This window comes from Marmota monax, unplaced genomic scaffold, assembly GCF_021218885.2.
Source record: "Marmota monax isolate L192 unplaced genomic scaffold, Marmota_monax_Labrador192_F-V1.1 WCK01_AAM20220418_F8-fsc00003, whole genome shotgun sequence".
Lineage (NCBI taxonomy): Eukaryota > Metazoa > Chordata > Mammalia > Rodentia > Sciuridae > Marmota > Marmota monax.
The window spans coordinates 21,154,525-21,174,641 of record NW_026694084.1 but is presented as its reverse complement, the minus strand read 5'-3'; positions in this window follow the sequence as shown (position 1 = coordinate 21,174,641).

Below are 20,117 nucleotides of genomic sequence, written 5' to 3'. Positions count from 1 at the left end.
AACAGTGTATAACTATCTTTACTGGTGCTACTGATATATGATAATACATTGACTGGCTTGCTCATATCTATCCTGTTAACCATAATGCAATTAATATTTTTTTGAGTTGAGTGGAATTCTTATTTGCACAAAGCATTGCAAATAGCCATAAAATGATACATATTATTATATTTAAGCATCTTAGTCTGTTTGTTTTTGTTATACTTGATACAAGGAATTTATAAAGAATGAAAGTTGATATGGTTCACAGTTCTGAAAGCTCAGTAGTTCAAGAACGAAATACTTACATCTGCTCTGAAATTCTGGTTTGTGTCTCTCCTCTTCTTACTCAACCTCCATCCTCATGACTTCATCTAATACTAATTATTCCAGAAGGCCCTATCACCAAATACTATTAGCATATAAATTTTAGGTATTAAGCTTAGAATACTTATTGAACTCTTGGGGACACATTCAAACCAACATATTAGGGAATTCACTTTGCATCTCTTCAACATGCCATGTGAAGTAATAGAAGAAATCTCCCAATTTTAGTGTTCCATAATGTGGTGGTTGCTATAAGGATGCTTAGGAATACACTAATGGGAAGCCTTTCCTGCCTTAGGTTTTCATTTTTATTCTGACAGATTTCTACTTCAGTCTACTTTTTTTCAACAGGATGAGACATATTACTTATATGGTCAGTATTGTTTTGCATTGAGTAAATTTAAAATTTCAATAGTTTGCAACATTATACTTTAAATTTTAAATATTTTATTTTTGAATGAAAAAATTTGAAGAGGGAAAGTTATTAATTTATAATATCTTCAGTTTTATGTTTTTTTTTTTTTTTCTTGGATATCTAGTCAAAATGACTTATAGTGAAAGTATAGTTGGTACAGTTAGTCATCACTACTAAATTTTCATGTTGAGGTTTTGGTATCATTTGAAGAAAGTGACTGGGAACAATTCTTTTAAAATCAGGAGGCTTCCATTCTTTCCTTAAAAAAGAAAATATCCAAAGGACAATTGACTCAACCTAATTATTTCATTTGACATACCTTGTGAGGAGTTCAAAGAATTTAGTCACAATGCCAACAAAATACAGTATCAAAACTCTTTACATTCATTGTTGTCTTTGTAAAAAAGTTTCTCCCACTTATTTATTTATTTATTTTATAAAATGATAGAGCAGAGAATGGGAGGAGAGGAGGGAGGAGGCAAGTGCTGCTGGATAGTGATATTAGTTAAACTACATTGTTATATATCACATGCATCTACGAATATGTATCAACAAATCCCATCATTATGTATAACTATAATGCACCAATGCAAAATGTGGAAAAAACAAATTGATAAATAATAACATAATTAATGATGAATCTTATCTTTTTGTTACAATATATGATCCATTGTTACATGAGCTATTTAGGAAAAGGAACATTGTTTCATGTCTAATACATATTTATCAAGTTATAATACTAATATTATGATCAATTCCAATGGCAACCATAATAAATATTCAATAATGAAGAAAAATTTTGAGACTTGAATTTTTATTATATTTGGAAATTAATAAATGATTAAGTATTCATTTTAAACTTATATTCATTGCAAGGAGTTATGATAGGGTGATCCCTAAAAAATATTCATCATATCATTTGCATTTTCCATGGGATTATAAGTACTAATGTGATTTATAAATTTCAACTGTTGAATATACTCTCATTCAGATATTACAGGGATAAATGCAAGTAAAAGTGCTATAGTATTTAAATTTTACTGAATATATACTTCATTTAATATATTTGAAGATATTTAAAATTATTAATTGTCCAGATATGGTGTAAATTGCATTCTTTGAGGATATTTGAATGTCTAATGAGAGCATTTAGTTGCTCATTTAAAAATATGTCAAGTGGTATAATGTTTTTTGTAATTCTTATCAGACTAGTGGACACGAAGTAATTGAAAACTGATAATTTAGGACAAAAATCAATCCATGATTCATTTCACTTGAATGCACAAAAAACAATTGAAAAATTTGCTTGATGAATCCTTACAAATTTATAAACAATATATGAATGTCATAGAATATGCTATATAATAGACAGTAAGTTTTTCCATCCTACCCTATATCCAAATACTGTTAGTACTTTCTTCAGTATTCTATAGGTGACAACATCAATAGGTAAATACATAGTTTTTGCATAAAGGTCACCATAATACATTTTTATAGCACAATCTACAGATCTTCTCATATCATTAGTTCCAGAAATACGAACTTTATTTCTTTACAACTTATATTATCATAGTATCCAAAACTGTTTAAGTTGTTTTTAGGGGCTGATTAAGAAAATCAGACTAAAAACTAGCTTTCAAGGCTTAGTGATATTTTTTATTTGGATTGATGGCCAAGAGGCACTGAAGATAAAGAAGGAATGTATTAGGATTCTCTAGAGAAACATAATTGACAGAACCTATGTATGATTATAATATATACATATATATGATTATTAAAAGGGATGTATTAAATTGGCTTACATGACCAGAAGCTGGATAGTTCCACAGTGGCCATCTGTAGGCTAGAAACCTGGAGGAACCAGTAGCTGCTCAATCCAAGATGCTGGAGTCTCAGAACAAGAGAGATAAATGATGTCACCCCAGACCTGGACTAAAGGCCTGGAAACTCCCTGAGAGGCACAGGGCAGAATGCCTTTTCTTCGTTGGAAGAGTGAAGAAGCTAGAGTCTGATGTCTTCAGGTGATCCTAGCAGGAATCAAAGCACCTCTTAAGAAGAATTGAGTTTGTGTTTGCTCTTTATAATTTTTCTAAGCTTTTGTTCCATCCAAGCTCCAAACCATTGGAATATGCTGCCCACATAAGGATGGGTGTCCCCTCAGTTTGCTGACCCACAGGACAATCATTCCTAGAAACACCCTCATTGATACACCCAGAAGTCTCTTAATCTTAGGCTTCTCTTAATCCAATCAAGTTGACAATTCAGATTGACCATCACAGTGAACAATCCTGAACAAGCCATGAAAACATGAAACAGCACATCAGGTTTTAAGGAATGAGTGTGGTCTAGGATTGCTATAGTGGACTGTACACAGATAGCAGAACATGGGGGCTGCACTGGGAGACAGCAGCGCCTTTTAAAATCTCCATGTAGCTTTGTTACTTTCCTGGTGTTTTATTTGTTTGCTTGCTTGTTTCTTTCTTTATTTTTTGTGGCACTGAGGGCTGAACCGAGGGTTTGTTAGGCACATGTTCTATCACCAACCTACTTCAGCCCTACTTTCCTGTAAAAAGTAAACACAGGGGTAAACAAATGGAACTTCAAAAAGAAAGTCAAACATCACCAAAATCAAGCCATTGCAAAACACAGTTGCTGTAAATAAAATTATGGTAATTAAAGTGTTAAATTTAGGTGCTACCATGTCCCAGATAATTTGTGGCAATTTAAAAATATTACTTCTGGGAATGATAACAGATTTAAAGTATCTGTTATAGCTTGGATATGAAGTGCCTGCCCAAACTCACATGTTGAAGGCTTGCAGCAATGTTTCAACAACGTTCATTATATGTATTTAGGAAATCTTAGCTCATGATGTCTCTATCCACATCAATGGATTATTCCATTTAATAGAGTAATAATTTGAGTGGACTACTGAGAGGTAATGAAAACTGTGGGAGGTGGAACCTTGTTGGAGGGAGTAGGTCACCAAAGGCATGTCCTAGAAGAGTATTTCTTTTGCCAGGTCCCTTTCTCTCTCACTTTGCTTCATAACTGGCCTGATGAGCAGCTTTCCACTGCTATATCCTTCCATCATGATGTCCTGTCTCACCTCAGGACCAAATCCAGAAACTAGCCAATCGTGGACTGAAACCTCTGAAACCATGAGGCAAATCAATCTTTCCTCATCTAAGTTGTTTATGTCAGGTATTTTGGTCCTAGCAATGAAAATCTTACTAATAGCATCTTTGTATCATTTTCAAATATATTTTAAATAATGAACATAGTCTTGGTTAGGATACTACAGTGAAAAATGTTGTTATGAGTAATTTCATAATAGCATATGTATCTAGAAACTATATATCTAAGAAATAAACTGAACATCAATGAAAAGATATCAAAATTTTATTGGGGCTCTAATTACTCGCCAAAACATCAACCCAACTTTATTAAAACAACAATAAATGTAAAGCACTAGCATTAATAGAACTATGTAATATACAGCATCTTACGAGAGTACTGGAATTTTTGGTTGCATTTACTTAATATTAGGTTTTGTAGAGCACTTTAAAAGTTACCAAAAATTCTTTTTTGATAAACCCATAATAGTAACAACATGGCCAGACAGCACCATGACACAAACCTTATTTTAAATAACCTTTTGGCTTGCACTAACATTATATTAAGATATGCATTAAATGGTTTCCTATGTTAACACAGGGTGGGAGAATTTTTTTCTTTGACTATGTAAGTTGAAACGATTGACAGGAGGCTTTTATTTTTCTATGCATTATATTCATTCCTTTTACATCTCAGGAAACCACAGCATTGTAGGAATTTAAAACTCACAGGAATTTGGAATATAAAACCTTCATTTTTTAGAAAAAGGATTGATTCTCAGAAAGATTAAGTCACTCACCTAAAATTGCATAAGTTGGCATCAAAATTGACATTACAATTCAAGTTTCTTTTCAAAAGTTAATACTTAAAACGCTGTAGCACAATTCCATTACTCTTGTAAAATGTTACATGGACCAACATAATTTTAGAATACATCAGTAAAGTACATTTTTAAATACTGGTAAATAATATATTTCTAACAAAATTCTGACAGTGACTTATTTGCTTTATCCTCATTAATCTCTCTGTGGCCATCCAATTTCGTATTCATTCAGGAGTTACTCCAAGGTTGAGGTAGTACCTGAAGTGTGAAGTATAACACTGGGATTTATCCAAAGAAACTACACATGTTGAACTGCATAGACAGATCATCTAGATGCAGAGAAACCATAGAAGGAATTTTCCACCTGTTTTTCTGAAGATGGGTATGTATGCACTGGAAATCGACTGTATATGTTATTACAATTGTTCCAATAACCAAACAAAAATGTTCCTGAGTTACAAATTTAATCCTTGACTATTCTGCATGCAGAGTACCTAGAGTCTCATGGGAACTAGAAAGCATACAAAACTAAAAACAATCAAACAATTCCTCAAGATAAACAAATTCAAGGTAAATAAGTGCAAACAGGCACCAAGTCTGTAAAGTAACAGGAAAAGAAGGCAGAACAGCCTATGTAATGGAATAGCCATTGGAAAAGCCCAGAAGCACTGCACACCGGTGTTCTCAAAATCACTTAAGACTCAGAACCACAAGACAGCTTCAGCTCCAATGTATCTAATTAACATGGAGCAGGAACTCCCTACTTGTAAGAGAGCAGGATGGGAGTCTGGATGGAGAAGAACTTATCTATTGGAAACTCTAGTGGACTTTTCTTCATGCAATTAGGAACAGCACTAGGGAAACAACTTTAAGTATCCAAGGGAGACAGAATCAAAAGAGAACAGGAAGGATTCAGTAGACTTTTCTGGTATTTACTATACAATGATGGAGAATATATCCCTAAAATGATCAACTGATCTTGTCGGAGTGCAATTCTGAATATGTAAGCATGCAATCAGCCTTGGTTCATACATAGTTTCTACATTTTATAAAAAGAAAACTGTGCATAAGATCTAAGAATAAATTTGACTTGAAATAATAAACAATTTTTTAATGTATAAGACAGACCTTGGATTTCGGTATAAAATTGTCATTTTTATGTAAATTAGATAAGAGAATATTTATCCCTAGGTAATCTATGTCTCACAAAGCATTTATATATTGTGTATTGGCAATTTTCATAGAAAGATATTAGAAATAAATCTATAATTGTCACGGGCAATACTTCATTAGTATTTTTCTTTTTTTCATTTTATAAAATGTAATAGATTTCTATTTATGACCAGGTTAGTGGACAAGAGTAATTTGTATGATTATAAGAAGCCATCCATTCCCTTTGGCTAATGAAGCCCAGAATCTCCTCATGCCTTGAAATATATATTTAAAAAGACAAATGTATAGGATTTTGAATACAATAGGAAAATGTCAAAAAAGGATATAAATTAAGATGAGCATTTTAATATGTGACCATGAGGAAAATTATTAGAAGGTTAATTGATTGTCTCTAAAGTAATATATCTATGACCAAGCCAAGAACAGATGGATAAATTTTAAATTCTTACACTATTATGACTGCAACATTGTACTCCTTCTCAATTACCACCACTATCATCCCTTTTAATCTAAGAGAGGGAACTTCTAGATAAAGTTGGAACTGTTATAGACTTTAATTAACTCTGAATAGGAGAAATCAATTAAGAATTTGTTCATTTTAGGGTCACTAAAATAGTAACAGTATATTTTTCTTCTTGTTTTTTCTAGACAAAGGCATAGCAAAATTGACAATTACAATTCTGCAGATAAAGAATATCCTAACCCTATTTATTTTTTCAAAATTAAAATAAAATAAACTCACATTCTTACTTTATAAAAGCAAATGTATTACAACTCAAGTCAATTTTTCTTATGAACACTGTCATAAAATTCCTTTTCTGATGATTAATAAAACAAAAGAAACACAGGTTTTATAATTATTTAACCTTAAATATTTTACTTATAATCATGGTTACATGTTTGGAAAATGTTTTATAGTAAAAGAGTTAATCCATTCCAATTCCTAATAAATGAGGGAATATCCTACTCCATTTGATAAAATATTTTCTTCCATTTCCTTTCAACTTTTGACAAAGTAAGATAGCAAATGGCATAAGTACCAAATGACATAAGTAATGATACCCAGAGTAAAATCAGCCCCTGGGAAAAAAGTGCTTTTAAGGCAGAATATAGGTCCTTTTGTGACCTAAGGCTCTGACTTTCACTCTAGAGTGCTTCCCAGTCCTCCCTCATATTTCTGCCTTTACATCCCTGTGCATGTCCTGAGTGATGGGTGATCCTCGCATTTGCATAATCCCCACAGCCCTCTGCTTTGTCATTGTGATTCTGATGTCTCCACATTAAAAGAAATACACTGGTCAAAATCCCTTCCTCCAGAAAAGAGAATGGGAAGACATATTTTGATAAATTTTTTCCCAGAGTATTTATTTATTTATTTATTGAATAAAGAAAATGCCATTCCGATTTTAATTTAATGGATATCGTGGGATGGTTGAGACACAGTGCAAAGCTCATTCTCCAAGGTAATGATTCTTCAAAGGAAGGCTAAAAGAAGTGACCTCTTCAGCTTATAAAATGAAAAACTAAACAAAATTATGATTAACTATTGTAATGAGTTAAAGTAAACAGTTATATAAAGGATTGTGCATGAAGGCGCTTTTAAAGCAGATTTGCTGTGTGATTGTAGAATGTTGGTAATGTGGATGAGTTTTGGTATCAGACAGATGCAGTTTTTTTTTTTTTCTGGCCCAACCACTTACTAGCTTTATGGATTGACCAGATTAATAACCTTCCCATTACTAGACTTGTATTCCCAGAAACTCAGGAGGCTGAAGCAGAAGTATGGCAAGTTCCAGGATAGCCTTGGCAACATAGCAGCACCCGGAAAGTCTCAAAATAAAACATAAAAAAAGGTAAAAGCATTCAGTGAATTCAATCCCCAGTTTAAAATAACACACACACACACACACACACACACACACACAGAATACAAGAGGAGCCCTTGAGCCTCTGTTTCTTCTTTCAAATGAAGGTGAGGAGGAAGAGATCAAGAGACAGAGAAGGTGAAAAATCTTAAACCATTGACAGAGACAAAACACAAAGGTTTTTTTTTTTTTTCCCCCAGGTTAATAAAAACGGATATGGTTAATTTTAAGTAGATTTTATTCACAAAAAACTTATAAATCTCTAACAAATCCTCTTTTGTTCACTGTAATTTTTATTAATAGGAACCATAGATAATATTTATTGAATAATTACATGTGTTAAAACTCTATGTGGATTTTGTGCTTATATTAATTCTAAAGTCATATTGATTGCACTTAAATCCTAGCTCTGCTGTTTTTTCAGTTATGTGTCCTTGAATGCTTTGTTTAGCCTCTATTAACTTAGTTTATTTAGATTTAACATGGTACTATTAGTAGTGCCTGTTTTATTCTTAAATTGTAAGGATTAAAGGAGTATATATTCATAAAAGTGTGTATAGGAGAGTAAAGAAAAATCTTGATTCTTAGTAAGTTTTCAGTAAGTTTGGTCATTATTAGTAGCCTTAGTACTATTATAGCATGAGATTTTACAATTCTGTTTAGTATAATTCAGTACCTAATCCCACAAGAGCAATACAAAGAGCAACAGAATGTGATAAACTCTTGCTATAAGAGCAAGCAGAAAATGCAATTTATCTCTAGGTAGCAGGAAGAGATTTTAACCAAGTAGAGACAGGATCAATACCAAGTTTACCTATAGCAATAATATGGGTTTGTAACTTACGTAGACCCAAAGATATACCATAATAATTATTAGGGATACATATATAGCATTCTGCATAAATGAGGGCACATGTCTCTCCCTGTGCTGCAGTCAGCATATCTAGCACCATTCTACTCTGAAGTAGCACCCTCCACATTTGGGTAGTCTCTTTATTAAGCAAAACTCAGGCTCTGTGAGTATTCAAGACAGTGGCAGTGTGTTCCGCTTCAGAATGCAAAGGTTGCTGCTTGAGGAGAAACTATAAGAAGAGGGTCAAACTACCAGGGAGCTTGGGTCACTTTATGCTTAGCTTTTACGAGATTCCAATTAGTAAGGATTATAAGCAAAGCAGGAAGAATACAAGCTGGTACATAAGATCATTTCCAAGTGCATCAACCTATTTAGTTATGAGACAGGTATGGCTACCTATGGATGCTTTATATCCAAACCACCCCCAAGGAGAGAAATACACTCCCATTCATGTTGTTTAACTTTGCCATCCTAAGTAGTCAGTGACTGCGAATACAGATGGTTAGCTTACATGGTTTGGGGCTGGGGTTGTGGCTCCATGGTAGAGCGCTCACCTCGCACATGCAAGGCACTGGGTTCAATCCTCAGCACCACATCAAAATAAATAAATAAATAAAATCAAGGTTTGAAAAAAAAAAGAAACTTATATCGATTGACAGGGTCTAATCCATACTTACAGAGGTGGAGTGATATCACTGCCATTCTTTCTTTTTATATGGTGAGAAACTTTTGCTTTCTTTTCTACTGGGCTACACTTAGTCATCCTAAGCCATTAAATACAGTGTACCTCAGCAAAGGCTTTGCCATAGTCATTTATTCTCACACCAAGTGCAAGACATGATATTTGGTGTCCTTAAAAAAAGGTAAATTTAAATTTAAGTCTATAAAGCAGGTGTTCAGCCATGTTCAAGAGCTGTGGGTGTTGCTCCAATTTAAAATTAGCTTCTATTGCACTAAGGTGACTGGTTGCAAATGTCACAGAAGGCCAGTGGAGGACAATAGGCAGTTCATTATGTATAAAACAATCCATTTTATTTTGTTCCTCCACAAAAGCACTTGCCCATTGTGAAAATTCATTAGTTCTGAGGATGAAATGTAACAGAGGTTAACAGCAGGCAAATCTTGATTATTTAACAATACATAAGTAGCCTGATCATTTTGAGCGAGAGTAGTACCGTCACATGGTCCATCTCCAGTTTACAGTACATATTTTTTTTAAATTCCAATTGTCTTTAAGGTTTTAGCAAACAAAAATATGGCAATAGTTAGATTGCTACAGATCATAATGAAGTTAAATATTTTCCCTCAGTGATTAAAAGTCCTGTGTTAGTAATTTTTTTTTATTACTGTTTTGTTCTAGTTCTTTTGTACATGGACCCAGGAAACCACACCACCAATGTTTATTTGCCATTCCCATGGCTAGTAGACTATATGGATCCCCTATGATGGGTCCTGGAGCAGCACCGACAGCAAATTACCCTTTGTTCTCACTTATGCAGCACAGGTGTCCCTCTTAGTTCTCATCACTAGCATCCAGATGGTGTCGTCAGGTTCTTTCATTGACATTAGGCAGGCACTGGGGTCTTTGTTGCAGTCATGCTCCTTGATAGTCCTGATAGTTATCCTTAGTACATCATCCACACATTCCAGGGAGCATCTTACATGTTTAATTGCTATTTTAGGGGACCATTTATTTGTGCAATAAATCCTATTGTAGCTGGGTTATAAGGCAAATGGAAATATCAATATACAAATTTTCAGACCATTCTTGCACTTTTTTTGTGTGATCTGTGTTTCTGTACAGTCAGGCAGCCACATCTTTAGTAGGCACATCTTCCAGCCATCATTAAGTTAGGTTGCCTGCTTCCTGGTTGCCTGTGAGGAGCATGACCATGTGCTGCCACATGATAGATACATGGTCATTTCCAAAAGTGGCAGCTGTTTCCAATAACTTTCAAATATTTATCCCCTTCCATAGCTATGACCAAAGTCCTACAGGAACTCATTTATTGTTCCAGGGCTACCAGAGGATCAACTAACACCATCAGGGCAACCAAATTCATAAGACTGATTTTAGAATAATATTTCCCAGGCTTATAATTTCTCTACAACTATTTCTGCTTGAGAAAGGGCCTATTGGTGCTATGTTCCTAGTCCTACCAGACTTTCCTTTTATTAAATCATACAATGGTTTTAACATTTATGGAGTATCAAATGAGAAGATGCCAGCAATCAACACTCCTAAGTCCTTGACTATTTAGGATTCAGAAAAACTTGGTCTTCATCTACAATAACAATGCCCAACCAAATAACCCTCAAGTACTTGGCGGTCAGCAGAGGTCCTTGCAATTTGATGGATTTGATGGCCCATCCTTTCCTCTTGAGATGCCCCACTATCTGATCTGCCTCTTCTAGGTGGGAAAAGACTCAGAAGTTAACAATACATTATCAATAGTATGAAACATTGATCATGCATCAGATTATTTCCACCAGGACATTGCTGCCGCCACCATCCCATGATATATGGTTGGACTATGTAAATATCCTGGGGAAAGAGTACTGAATGTTCATTGCTGCCCTTCCCATATGAGCACATTGCTTCTGGATTTCTGTATTGGGCCCCTTGTATGATTTTTGATCCTCTCTTTCTTCTACCTTTTGATTCATATTCCATGTCCCTCACATCCTAATCTTTTTAATTTCCCTCATCTTAATTATAGTCTGTGTTGCCTGAGAAACAGAAAGACCCACTAAAGAGCTCAGGATTGATACAGAGCTTCGTAATATTGCTCTGGAGCTTTTTGGAGCATAGTGTTCTTTATTCTTGTTGTGACTGTTTCATTATCAGGACCAGGGTACTTTGCTGCATAAATAGCCTATTTTATCTCTAACTCTCTTAGGAGGTCTTGCAGTTCTCTCACAGATTGCCATCTCATGGGTGCCATGGGTAATTCCACCATACAAGGCCAAATGTGTTACTAGTAGCTATTCTCCAGGACAACAAAGAGATGCCAAGGTTATAATTAACACCTGGATGTAAATGGTATAGGTCAAAGTGTATGGGGATTGAAGCTATTTTACACATTTTACTCCCTGATAGGAATATTTCTTAAATACCAGTGTCCCAAAGTCAAAGCCACCATTCTGTTACATTTTCCCTGACTTTCTGCCTAAACTTTTCCCTCATTTCTACCAATTTAGCAGCAGTATAATCTCCCATGGAGCTATGCCCTGGCTTGCTGGGAGGAAACAGATCCTCAATATCCATTCCCACTAAACATGGCTGACCTATCTTTACCTTTCAAGTTATGACTGGCCTAGATACTGGCACTGACACCTCATTTGGCTCTTCCCAGTCCTGTCCTCTTTTTCTGAGGTGCTGAGCTCACAAGAGTCACACTTATGGGGAGTCCCACTTGTGGGGAGTCCCAGTCATTTTGAGCAACCACCATTATTACTATAGCTCTTGGTAAATGTTGACTTCTTTGTTTAGCAGAGCAGCAGTCTAGTTTCCAAATTTTTATCAGTATTCCTCACACAAGCAGGTAATTTTTCAGTAGCCCTTGTTTGTGCTAAATGTGCTTCATGTTCCAGCTTTAACTCCTCCTGCAACTGCTGAACACATCCTTGGGCCTGCTGCTGTGCCTCCCTTGCTGACCACACTGGTGCCAGAAGGGGCCATCCCATAGTTTCTGTTATCTTGCACAGCCCTTTCTTTTTCTGTAGAACAGTTTGCTTTCCCATGAGCAGCTGCCTTTCCCCAAATTCTTGGGTTTCTTGGGGGCATCACCATATTCATACAGTAGTCCCTAGGCATCCACCCCTCTTCACATAGAGAAAGAAGGTCATTCCAGCCCCCCACCCAACATATTTTCCCTTTTCAACTACCATGGTCTCTGTGCTCACAGGGGTTTCTTTGACTTCATGGCTGGATCATCAATTGTCTTCTCCACAGTCCCACCGTTTCAGGGCAGTGAGTCGGGTACAGACAGGCCAAGGGAAGTGCCCAGAAACATCACGGGAGACACATGATTTTCTGGAAAGTTTACAAGAGATTAGTGCCTCCTCCAAGAAGAGTTCAGTGGTGGCAGACGAACAGCACCTCCACCTCTCACACTGCTTTGACAAGTAGTGCTCCTTTCTCTCATGGTGTTTGGTCCAGTGGCCTCCCGGGGAAGGAATGGCACATATCCAGTACTCTCAATTCTGTGCTCATCCTCACTGAGAGAAAGGTTTTCTGTATCAGGCTTCAGAAACAGTGACATCATCAGTACTAGCTTGCTTAGTTTGTTTGTATGACCAGCATCCTGAAGTACAACTGTCCCAGAGTACATGCAAGAAAGCTGCTTTCTACAGATAACATGAACTCGCTTAGTTCCTCCTGTGCATAAGAAAAAACAGGTGTCCTTCAAGATGATATGAATATCGACATGCAGATCCAGACTTTCTCTCCTTGTTCTTTTATCTTGGCTACACTTTGGGGAACAGAAAGGAGGCATTTAGGGACATGGTGTTTTACTCCCCCCTTTTCTTGAGGGACTATACACTTGCCTACACATTAGTTTTCATGTCACATGCATGATAATGTGCTTGGGTTCTCAGCATTTTCGCTTTAAAAGGTTCTTATTTTCAGCACCTCTTTAAACCCTTCCCTAACCCAAATGAAAGCTATATATAGAATCTCAAGTTTTATAATAGTCACACAAAATTTAAAAAGGTAAATTTAAGTTTAATAATGTCTTTTAATCCAATATGTTCAAAACACCATTTCAATTTGTAATCGAAGTTAAAAAGTAAATGAAAGTTTTCACATTCATTTTAAAACATCAAAATTTTGTGTATATTACATCTTAGTTCATATTAGTCACATTTCAAGTACTCAGTATACATTTGCATCAAGTGGCTACACTATCAATGATGGCCAATCTTCAACACATCTTTATCTATGTAGTTGTCTCAATAAAATGAGGTGAAATCTGGTGATCAGAACAAATGTATTTAAAAGGATGATGGAGAGAAAAAATAACAAATTTTATTTATACAAGTACCAGTATTTTATTTCCCTGTATAGTGCCATATTTTATCCCTTTTCTTCATTTTTTAAGAGCAAAACATATTATCTATTCATCTTGGGAATTGCTCTTCCTAATTTATGTTTCTGCACCCTTTCCTGTGATGGTTCCTATATTATCCCATGTCCCCCACTAATGATAACTTGTTTCAACATTCCAATTTAAAGTTGTATTACAACCATAATTAAATTTTATTTTGTTCACATTATGATTCCCAAGTGCTGAAGAGCTGGAATTAACATTTACATTCCCTAGATATTCCCAGAGGCAACTATACTTTGCAATTTAATGTGAAGTGCAGGTGTTAGAAATAAAAGTGCGCCTAAAAGCAGAGCTGTTGGACATCACTGTTTCCTTGTATTCTTCTGACTTGAAATTGGATGCTTTGATGGAACTTCATTATATACTAGCCTGACAAATCTCCCTGTAGGCACATTAAATGGGTGAAAAGGTAAGGCAAAGAGGAAAGATTAATTAGTTTGTCTGATGTCCCTTAACATGACAGTGGCAGAAACACGGGTAGTGATATAACCTAGAAGCATGAATTTGTAATAATTTACACAAAGCACTTGGTGGTTTCAATTTCTTTGATGAGAACTATGACCATATTGCAAGAAATAGAAGTTCCTGTTTTCCTACCATTTAAAATTTAAACAGTTCAGTCATATTTAAGTGTCATGCAATACTTTTCTATTAATTTTGTAATTGCTGTCAATCTTTCTCATGTGAACATTGATCCATATTTTTGAATAATAGTACAGTTGTGAAATGCAAAGTCTGTTATTTGTTATACAATCTTATGAAAACATGTATTTGTTGATGAGCTTCCCAAACAAGGCTTATGTTTGTTTATATAAAAATATTTTTCCAAATTCTTACAAGAACATCAGAGTTCAACACTCTATTCATTGATTTTCTGTTAGACGCAGATCTTTTAAAATTTAAAATGTGCCTTTGAAGGCTGAATGATTGAAGTTATATAATATAAATGCATATCTGTATCTATGTCAATTATATCTATATCTATTTTTATCTAATCAAGAGGGCTTTAATGTTCCCCTCAACTTGACTAAATCTTAGATGGGTTTCATTCTGACTCAAGGACCATGACCTGAACTCCCTTTTCTCAAATTGTAAATTATGACTCTGCTTCTTGAAGCATACATCTATCTCCCAGCCTCTTGCCAGTTTTACAACCCAGTACCCTTCCACTAGTTCAGCCCAGCTTTTTAAAAACAATTTTTTTTCTACCATTTGCTTCAACAGAGTTGAATTTGATTTTTCTCCCCTATTGCAAAAGCATTAAATAATGTCTTCTTTGTCTGTTTAACTCTTCCCAGTATCATTTTACTTTGACTATATACATACATACATATATATATATAACTTTGAATATATGTTATACATTTATAGTTTAAACATTTTATGTACAGGTATAGTTATATTTTAGGTGTACTTACATGGTCATAGTTTTAGGCATATATGTATAATCCATTCAAAAGCAATAATCGTAGACTTATGAAGAAAAATTACAGAATTTTAATGATTTATTTATAATAATAAAATATTAGAAGCAATTTAAAATTTCAATATTAAACTATAATCTGAAATTCTATACAAACCTTAAAATTTATGTTTTGAGACTTTAGTTTTTTAATTACAGAGATGTTCAGATGGTTTTGCAGTTTAAGCAGTTATAAAATAACACATATATCAATTTGCTACTTTTAATTTGAATGCATATATTTAGAATGAATCACAATATAATTATGAAGATATTTGCACAGAATAATTCCCAGAATTTTACCACAATAATTGTTGAACTAGATGGATACTGGGTAAATTTAATTTACTTCATTAAATTATCTGAAATGAACAAATATAGTGTAATCAGGAAAATAATAATATTTTCATTAAAATTTTTAAAACTTCAAGTTTTCTTATGTGAATTATGACTTTATAGAAACTACAATCAAAATTCTCTTAAAGTGTGGTGTTAGAGAAAATTGACTTGTATGTGTTTCATTATTCATACTGCTATCTTAATCATTAGTAAATTAGAAACAGTGAAGTTTTTCATTTTTCCTGACATACCCTTCTGCTATTTTTAACTTCTTCCTCTCATACCTCATGATCAATTGAAATTTAAAAAGTAGTTTTCATTTAAAACAAAAATTAAATGTTCAGCACTTTCTGCCAGTTAGCATTTAGTCTGGAAGTACTTTGCCTAAAGCAATACAATTGCAGTTACTCAAAATGCATACTGTTTGGAGGAGGATGCATGTATTTTAAGACTCTCCTTACACAAGCTGGCCCCAGAGTTACCTTCTGTTGTCAGTGTGTAATGATCACTTCATTGAGCTAAACTTTATATTTAGCAAGTTATTATTCCATAGCCTGTAGCAGAGCATATATTAAAAATGACTCAAATTCTAGCCTTCCTTTTGTGACATATGTTATCCTAAGACACTATTCTGTAAAGACTATAACATCTGGTGAAGAGAAGAAGAAATAGTGGGGCAGTGGAGGAGTAAATATTTTTTGTGTGTGCACGTTGTGCTCATCTAATTTATTAAGGGGTAGGGTGGGGAAAGAAGCTACCTCTTCAACAGTCTGCCATGCCATCCATTTTGGAATCGAGCATCAAAGTTTGGAAGTCTAGCTCAAAGAAAAGGAAAATCAATTTTAGGCACACATTTCTTAGCTTTTATTCAAACCAAAGTAAATTTCTTTGATTCAGATTAGCCCTGATAAAATGTCTTCTAATTTTAAAGTTCTTTGAATCTCATACTCTCTTTGCTGTGAAATTATTCTCTTTCTTTCAGCATTTTATTTGGCCATTCTTAACTTACCTTTGCACCTAAGCACACAGTGTCCTATCCATCCCTGCTTTTGTCATTGTAATGCACCAGGAACCAGACTTCAAACTCTCAGAGCTTTCTCTGGAATGAAAAGCTGTGGTTTTGTGCAAGGCCAGGCATTGCTGATTGAGAATCAATTCCCCACAAGCAGCCCTCAAGCAATGACAGACACCAGTTGGTGTATCAGTACTCAGCTGAACTTCTTAGATGGGAAAGCTAATGTTCCTGTCAACTTTGACTTTGGTTTCCTTGACTCCCATAGGTCACAGTATGCTCTATGTGTACTTATCTGGATCAAACATCTGCATTATTATAACCCTGCCGTTTAGCCTAGGCCTGGTTTCTGGATAAAAGAGGACTCTTTAACCTTATTTTTGAAGGCATATTTCATTTTTTTGACCCTCTCATTTTTCTCATCTCTGTGTTAAAAATATGTCAGACTCACAAAAAGGGCTTATAAATCAAAAGTTAAATTTCTATATAGCCAAGGAGTAAATGCTTAACTTAATTTGAAACCAATGCAATTATTGCAGTACTCAATAGACAAATTTGTTAATAATAAAACATAATTCTGAGCTTAATTTATTGCAACTGTAAAAAACAACTGCACAATTAAACTCATTTTCCAGTTTTGAGCAGTTTAGGTTTTCTCCCCAAAGCAGTTTATGTCCTTTTGCATATGGGAAATGTTTTTGCCTTAAACTTTAATATTTTATTTCAGGTAGAAGGATATTGATTTAAAAACTTGTGATCTCTCTCCAGGTCTTCACTTCATTCCACATAATAAAGGAAGAGGTACAATTTATTTGATTGGTAAATCAGGAAGGAATAAACTGATCAACCCAACTTCAGTCAGTTCCTCTTTCTTTCTCCTGGATGTTGTTTCTGCAGAAAGCTGACAATCTGCTTTGCTCTACTGCCTGAGCTCTAAAGAGGCCTCCCTACATGGTAGAAGAGGAATCCCCCACTATTGGGCAGGGCTGCCTGTTGGTAGTAAAAGTAAATCTCCACTTTCCTTATGAGCTGTGTATCTTTATTTGTTTCAAACTGAGGTGGGGAAAATAAGTGTTATTTAGTTGACTTCTCTAAATTCTAATAAAAATTATTAGTCCCAATAATAGTGACCCTATTAAGAGAAGATTTCCCCTCCGTCAGGAGCCATGTTATGAAAGTAGGCATGCAGTTTTATTTATTTATGTATTCATGAATCCTGAAAAAGTCTACATGAATAGAATTGTCAGACACTTTTCTTTACGTAGCCACAAATAATGTTCATTTTCATTAACACTTTCATATGTTGGATATATTCCAAAAAATGAAACTTAAAGATAATTATACATCAATTCTGAAGTTTAAAAATGTGTATATAAATTGCAACTTTAATATGGTTATGGTCACATTGGATTATTGTTCTTTTCTCATATTTTATATTTTAGAGTTTTTAAAAAAATGTTTCTTACTCTTCAACCAATTTGTATTAAACATACAAAAATAATAAAATAAAATAATTATTATGTTCCCCTTTTAGGGAAATAAAAAATGCTACAAATTTTATAAATACTAGAATTAATGTTGTTATTTATAATGCCTATGTATCTTTCTTGGGGATCTTCATATTATTTTTTAAATATAACAAAACGATTTTTTTCTCATGATACTATTTTAGATGATAGCATATTCAAAATTTTGCTAATTGGTATCTTCAATTTTCTGAACATGTAGCTTATCCTTTATGGTTATGCAACAAAAAAAAAGTTTTAATGGATTTTTCTGACAATTTTGACAAAACAAACTGCCTCGTAAGTAAAATAGCACCATCTATGATTCAGAATTTCAAGCTCAGAGGGATTCTCAAGAAAATGTCCTTATATATGTGCCGTCCAAAGAAAGTTTATGCTTTTGGTATGATGTAGAGTTCAGAAACCACGCCCAGACCAGTCTGTACCTCACCTAACTTTGCTATAAGATGCAACTTTGCTTTGAAAATGAAACCAGATCACATTCAGAGGTGAGGTGTCAATCTTGCAAAGACTCAGTCACATCATTTTTTTCTAGGTATAAGGATTTCTTTGAGTGTGGATTTCAAATAATCTTATGTGGAAACCCCGTGACAGTGACACTAATTGACTAACAAATAATACTCTCTGTAGAAAGGTTTAGAAAATCAAATTAAATTAATAAACCCATAAAGTTTTATAATTTCATCATTTTTAAAAAGTCTGCTGTAAATTTTCTAGTTATTACATGAAAAATCACACTTTGTTTGTTCTTCATGTTCATATGGCTCCTGGGCTGTAGGAGATTATAGGTGCTATGGTTTGGATATTGTTTAGATGTTTCCCAAGGGTCATGCCATTGGAAGCTTAGTCTTCAGGGTAGCAGTATGAAGAGGAACTGTGAAAACTTTAAGAGGTGAGACCTCCTGGGAAGTTCTTGGATCACTGGGAGCCCTGACTTCAAAAGGGATTTAAAGTATTTTTCACACAACCCTTGAATTCTCATGAGGGAGTTAGTATAAAAGGACTGTGTCTGGTTACTCCTTCTCTCTTAGCTCAAGGTGTACTTGTTTGCTCAGATACACAGCCTCACAATCACCATCTGCTACCCACCTGGGTACCTTACCAGAATTAAGGTAAGAATATAAGAATCCTGTGTCAGATATCTTGTTAGAGTGAAGGAGTGCTAATACAATACTCAATCCAAGGATAATACAGTAGGCTGGGCTGGTATGCAGAAAAGTTCCTTAAGTAGATTTTGAAGTATGTGGAAAAGTTGAAAAGATGAAGTGACCTTAATTTTAATGATGAATGGAGGTCAGCTGAGGAATGGTCAAGTGAGTGATTCAAATAAAGAGGACAGCAGGGAGGTGTTAAGGAGGTGTTAAGGTGAAAGACTCAAGAGGTTAATGGGACATGATCATGAGTTCCTTGTAAACCTTGTAAAGAAAGAGATTGGCATTTTCTTGAAAACAATAGAAGTTAATGATGAGTATAAGTGAATGGTGGAAGAAGAAAAATTTAAGACTGACCAATTTGATAGGAACAGAACCATAAACATAAGGAATAGACTACTAAAGGAAAATAAGTAAGAGATTAAAGAAATGTGCTTTGGAGACATAACAGTTTAGACATGACAGCAAGTCTGAGAAATATTTGGGTGGCAAAATCCATTCAACATAGTGATTGACTCCTTTGGAGGGTGAGAAAGAAGAAAACAACTAATGTTCAGGTTTTTATGTTAACTGAGTGACACATTCCTGAGGGAGTGAGATTAAGACTGGAGCCGCTGGGGAGGCTGAGACAGGATGATCACAAGTTCAAAGCCAGCCTCAGCGACAGTGAGGTACTAAGCAACTCAGTGAGACACTGTCTTTAAATAAAATGCAAAATATGATTGGGGATGTGGTTCAGTGGCCAAGTGCCCACTGAGTTCAATCCCTGGTACAAAAAAAAGAAAAGAAAAGAAAAAAGAAAGGAGTGGCAATTCCAGGGAAGAAGCATGGATCAGAAACATGGTGAATTTAGCTTTGGCTAATTTAAATTTCAGTGTCTTTGAAATGTGTATGTGAACTGGATGAATTGGTCCAGACTGGAGTTAAGAAAAAAAAAATTAGAGGCCTGGGGCTGTAGCTC